Genomic DNA, 6000 nt, shown 5'->3' with positions numbered 1-6000 from the left:
AACCTGCATTACCGTTGGATGAGTTATCACCGTATCAATATTTAAAAACGCTCCCTCTGTTACCTATCAACCCTAGTCAGGCAGATTGACTAATCACCCCTCCACCGTTCTCCCTCTCTCACCACAGTCCTCCCTCCCTCCCTCCCTCCCTCTCACCACAGTCCTCCCTCCCTCCCTCCCTCCCTCTCACCACAGTCCTCCCTCCCTCCCTCCCTCCCTCCCTCTCACCACAGTCCTCCCTCCCTCTCACCACAGTCCTCCCTCCCTCCCTCTCACCACAGTCCTCCCTCCCTCTCACCACAGTCCTCTCTCCCTCCCTCTCACCACAGTCCTCCCTCCCTCCCTCCCTCCCTCCCTCTCACCACAGTCCTCCCTCCCTCCCTCCCTCCCTCCCTCTCACCACAGTCCTCCCTCCCTCCCTCCCTCCCTCCCTCCCTCCCTCTCACCACAGTCCTCCCTCCCTCCCTCCCTCCCTCTCACCACAGTCCTCCCTCCCTCCCTCCCTCCCTCCCTCCCTCCCTCCCTCTCTCTCACCACAGTCCTCCCTCCCTCCCTCCCTCCCTCCCTCTCACCACAGTCCTCCCTCCCTCCCTCCCTCCCTCTCTCTCACCACAGTCCTCCCTCCCTCCCTCTCACCACTGTCCTCCCTCCCTCCCTCCCTCTCTCTCACCACTGTCCTCCCTCCCTCCCTCCCTCTCACCACAGTCCTCCCTCCCTCCCTCTCACCACAGTCCTCCCTCCCTCCCTCCCTCTCACCACAGTCCTCCCTCCCTCCCTCCCTCTCTCTCACCACAGTCCTCCCTCCCTCCCTCTCACCACAGTCCTCCCTCCCTCCCTCCCTCTCTCTCACCACAGTCCTCCCTCCCTCCCTCTCACCACAGTCCTCCCTCCCTCCCTCCCTCTCACCACAGTCCTCCCTCCCTCCCTCCCTCTCTCTCACCACAGTCCTCCCTCCCTCCCACTCACCACAGTCCTCCCTCCCTCTCTCTCACCACAGTCCTCCCTCCCTCCCTCTCTCTCACCACAGTCCTCCCTCCCTCCCTCTCACCACAGTCCTCCCTCCCTCTCACCACAGTCCTCCCTCCCTCCCTCTCACCAGAGTCCTCCCTCCCTCTCACCAGAGTCCTCCCTCCCTCTCACCACTGTCCTCCCTCCCTCTCACCACAGTCCTCCCTCCCTCCCTCTCACCACAGTCCTCCCTCCCTCCCTCTCACCACAGTCCTCCCTCCCTCTCACCACAGTCCTCCCTCCCTCTCACCAGAGTCCTCCCTCCCTCCCTCTCACCACAGTCCTCCCTCCCTCCCTCTCACCACAGTCCTCCCTCCCTCCCTCTCACCACAGTCCTCCCTCCCTCTCACCACAGTCCTCCCTCCCTCTCACCACAGTCCTCCCTCCCTCCCTCCCTCTCACCACAGTCCTCCCTCCCTCCCTCCCTCTCACCACTGTCCTCCCTCCCTCTCACCACAGTCCTCCCTCCCTCCCTCCCTCCCTCTCACCACTGTCCTCCCTCCCTCCCTCCCTCCCTCTCACCACAGTCCTCCCTCCCTCCCTCCCTCCCTCTCACCACAGTCCTCCCTCCCTCCCTCCCTCCCTCTCACCACAGTCCTCCCTCCCTCCCTCCCTCTCACCACTGTCCTCCCTCCCTCTCACCACAGTCCTCCCTCCCTCCCTCCCTCTCACCACTGTCCTCCCTCCCTCTCACCACAGTCCTCCCTCCCTCCCTCTCACCACAGTCCTCCCTCCCTCCCTCCCTCTCACCACAGTCCTCCCTCCCTCCCTCTCACCACAGTCCTCCCTCCCTCCCTCTCACCACAGTCCTCCCTCCCTCCCTCCCTCCCTCTCACCACAGTCCTCCCTCCCTCCCTCTCACCACTGTCCTCCCTCCCTCTCACCAGAGTCCTCCCTCCCTCCCTCCCTCTCACCAGAGTCCTCCCTCCCTCCCTCCCTCTCACCACAGTCCTCCCTCCCTCCCTCCCTCTCACCACAGTCCTCCCTCCCTCCCTCCCTCTCACCACTGTCCTCCCTCCCTCCCTCCCTCCCTCCCTCTCACCACAGTCCTCCCTCCCTCCCTCTCACCACTGTCCTCCCTCCCTCTCACCACAGTCCTCCCTCCCTCCCTCCCTCTCACCAGAGTCCTCCCTCCCTCCCTCTCACCACAGTCCTCCCTCCCTCCCTCTCCCCGGCCGGATGTTGTTCTTTCATCCCCCCCAGAGCCCCCCATCAAAGGTAGTGCACTAAGTAGGGGAGATAGTTGCAGGCATCTCCTCACAGGTTGGTTGAGTTAGTGAAGGGCAGCAGCTCACGGGTTGGTTGGTTGAGTTAGTGACAGGCAGCAGCTCACGGGTTGGTTGGTTGAGTTAGTGACAGGCAGCAGCTCACGGGTTGGTTGGTTGAGTTAGTGACAGGCAGCAGCTCACGGGTTGGTTGGTTGAGTTAGTGACAGGCAGCAGCTCACGGGTTGGTTGGTTGAGTTAGTGACGGGCAGCAGCTCACGGGTTGGTTGGTTGAGTTAGTGACAGGCAGCAGCTCACAGGTTGGTTGGTTGGTTGAGTTAGTGACAGGCAGCAGCTCACGGGTTGGTTGGTTGGTTGAGTTAGTGACAGGCAGCAGCTCACAGGTTGGTTGGTTGGTTGAGTTAGTGACAGGCAGCAGCTCACGGGTTGGTTGGTTGAGTTAGTGACAGGCAGCAGCTCACGGGTTGGTTGGTTGAGTTAGTGACAGGCAGCAGCTCACGGGTTGGTTGGTTGAGTTAGTGACAGGCAGCAGCTCACGGGTTGGTTGGTTGAGTTAGTGACAGGCAGCAGCTCTAGGGTTGGTTGGTTGAGTTAGTGACAGGCAGCAGCTCACGGGTTGGTTGGTTGAGTTAGTGACAGGCAGCAGCTCACGGGTTGGTTGGTTGAGTTAGTGACAGGCAGCAGCTCACGGGTTGGTTGGTTGAGTTAGTGACAGGCAGCAGCTCACGGGTTGGTTGACTTCATCAATATGGAGTCCCCTTCTGTAAGGATACCTCAGCGGGAACCAGACAGATGGCGAGAACAGATTCTACGTTTTGTACTGTTTTCTTTATCAATCCATCTTTTATCTCCATGGCCCTCCATCACCAGCTGTAGCAACACACCTGCTTCCTCGCTCCCTCGCTCCCTCGCTCCCTCGCTCCCTCGCTCCCATTCTTATTTTCTTGCTATCTCTTTTTTTCTGTTTCCTTTCTTCCTTCCTTCTCTCACTTCACTCATTTTATGCACCCTATTCCCTACATAGTGCCCTACTGGTCCAAATTAGGGAATAGGGTGCTATTAGGGATACACTCTAGAGCACCATGTAGGTGATAGGGTGCTATTAGGGATACACTCTAGAGCACCATGTAGGTGCTATTAGGGATACACTCTAGAGCACCATGTAGGTGATAGGGTGCTATTAGGGATACACTCTAGAGCACCATGTAGGTGATAGGGTGCTATTAGGGATACACTCTAGAGCACCATGTAGGTGATAGGGTGCTATTAGGGATACACTCAAGAGCACCATGTAGGTGGTAGGGTGCTATTAGGGATACACTCTAGAGCACCATGTAGGTGATAGGGTGCTATTAGGGATACACTCTAGAGCACCATGTAGGTGATAGGGTGCTATTTGGGATGCTTCCTAGAGCACCATGTAGATGATAGGGTGCTATTTGGGATGTTACCTAGAGCACCATGTAGGTGATAGGGTGCTATTAGGGATACACTCTAGAGCACCATGTAGGTGATAGGGTGCTATTAGGGATACACTCTAGAGCACCATGTAGGTGATAGGGTGCTATTAGGGATACACTCTAGAGCACCATGTAGGTGATAGGGTGCTATTAGGGATACACCCTAGAGCACCATGTAGGTGATAGGGTGCTATTAGGGATACACTCTAGAGCACCATGTAGGTGATAGGGTGCTATTAGGGATACACTCTAGAGCACCATGTAGGTGATAGGGTGCTATTAGGGATACACTCTAGAGCACCATGTAGGTGATAGGGTGCTATTTGGGATGCTTCCTAGAGCACCATGTAGGTGATAGGGTGCTATTTGGGATGCTCCCTAGAGCACCATGTAGGTGATATGGTGCTATTAGGGATACACTCTAGGGCACCATGTAGGTGATAGGGTGCTATTAGGGATACACTCTAGAGCACCATGTAGGTGATAGGGTGCTATTAGGGATACACTCTAGGGCACCATGTAGGTGATAGGGTGCTATTAGGGATACACACTAGAGCACCATGTAGGTGATAGGGTGCTATTAGGGATACACTCTAGGGCACCATGTAGGTGATAGGGTGCTATTAGGGATACACTCTAGAGCACCATGTAGGTGATAGGGTGCTATTAGGGATACACTCTAGAGCACCATGTAGGTGATAGGGTGCTATTAGGAATACACTCTAGGGCACCATGTAGGTGATAGGGTGCTATTAGGGATACACTCTAGAGCACCATGTAGGTGATAGGGTGCTATTAGGGATACACTCTAGAGCACCATGTAGGTGATAGGGTGCTATTAGGGATACACTCTAGAGCACCATGTAGGTGCTATTAGGGATACACTCTAGAGCAGAGCCTAAATCACAACTCACTGTCCCCGCAGCTACTTTTGTTCCCTTATCCATCACCTATTGATTAGGATCTGGTGTTTTACAGTGTTAAATCCCCATTATATTGTTCCCTTATCTAACACCATTTGAATAGGATCTGGTGTTTTACAGTGTTAGATCCCCATTATATTGTCCCCTTATCCATCACCTATTGATTAGGATCTGGTGTATTACAGTGTTAAATCCCCATTATATTGTTCCCTTATCTAACACCTATTGATTAGGATCTGGTGTATTACAGTGTTAAATCCCCATTATATTGTTCTTTTATCCATCATCTATTCCCCACCACTACAACAATGGTCAAGGAGGCCCACTCCAAAAAGTTTCACATTTTCTGCCTCTGTGAAACAATGTGTTTGAGAGAGAGCTACAACATCACATAAACTGCATATATATACACTGCAGAATCACTCCTTTATTGGGGGTGTCTTGCTAATTGCCTATAATTTCCACCTTTTCTCTATTCCATTTGCACAACAGCATGTGAAATTTATTGTCAATTAGTGTTGCTTCCTAAGTGGACAGTTTGATTTCACAGAAGTGTGATTGACTTGGAGTTACATTGTGTTGTTTAAGTGTTCCCTTTATTTTTTTTGAGCAGTGTATATATATATATATATATATATATATCTCGGTTAACAACGAACAGCCATAACTTTTTATACCGTAGGGGAACCTTATCTGAATTGTCTGTTCCATGCGTTGGATGGGATACAGTGTTTTGGGTCCAGAATTAGCATTTTTATGGAGGTATTTATAGTACTGTAGTCATAGAGACGAACCGTAATGACTGATACGCTTCTCTGTGTTCGTGGTCTACTTCCTCGCTAATCTCCCCTCCGACTCAACACCACACTTCACGTCACACGGCCCGTTATCATTCCAATGGGTTTAATCTCAAATTCCTTCTCCTCTGACGTAGCTGCTCTACTGCTGTGGGTGGGGTGGGGTGTGTGTGTGTGTGTGTGTGTGTGTGTGTGTGTGTCTGTCTGTCTGTCTGTCTGTCTGTCTGTCTGTCTGTCTGTCTGTCTCTGTCTCTGTCTCTGTCTCTGTCTCTGTCTCTGTCTATGTCTCTGTGTGTCTCTATGTCTCTGTGTGTCTCTATGTCTCTGTGTGTCTCTATGTCTCTGTGTGTCTCTATGTCTCTGTGTGTCTCTATGTCTCTCTGTGTCTCTATGTCTCTGTGTGTCTCTATGTCTCTGTGTGTCTCTGTCTCTGTGTGTCTCTATGTCTCTGTGTGTCTCTATGTCTCTGTGTGTCTCTATGTCTCTGTGTGTCTCTATGTCTCTGTGTGTCTCTATGTCTCTGTGTGTCTCTGTATGTCTCTGTGTGTCTCTATGTCTCTATGTCTCTGTGTGTCTCTATGTCTCT

The sequence above is a fragment of the Salvelinus fontinalis genome, unplaced genomic scaffold (genome assembly GCF_029448725.1).
Source record: "Salvelinus fontinalis isolate EN_2023a unplaced genomic scaffold, ASM2944872v1 scaffold_0741, whole genome shotgun sequence".
NCBI lineage: Eukaryota > Metazoa > Chordata > Actinopteri > Salmoniformes > Salmonidae > Salvelinus > Salvelinus fontinalis.
This window is presented reverse-complemented; position numbering follows the sequence as displayed.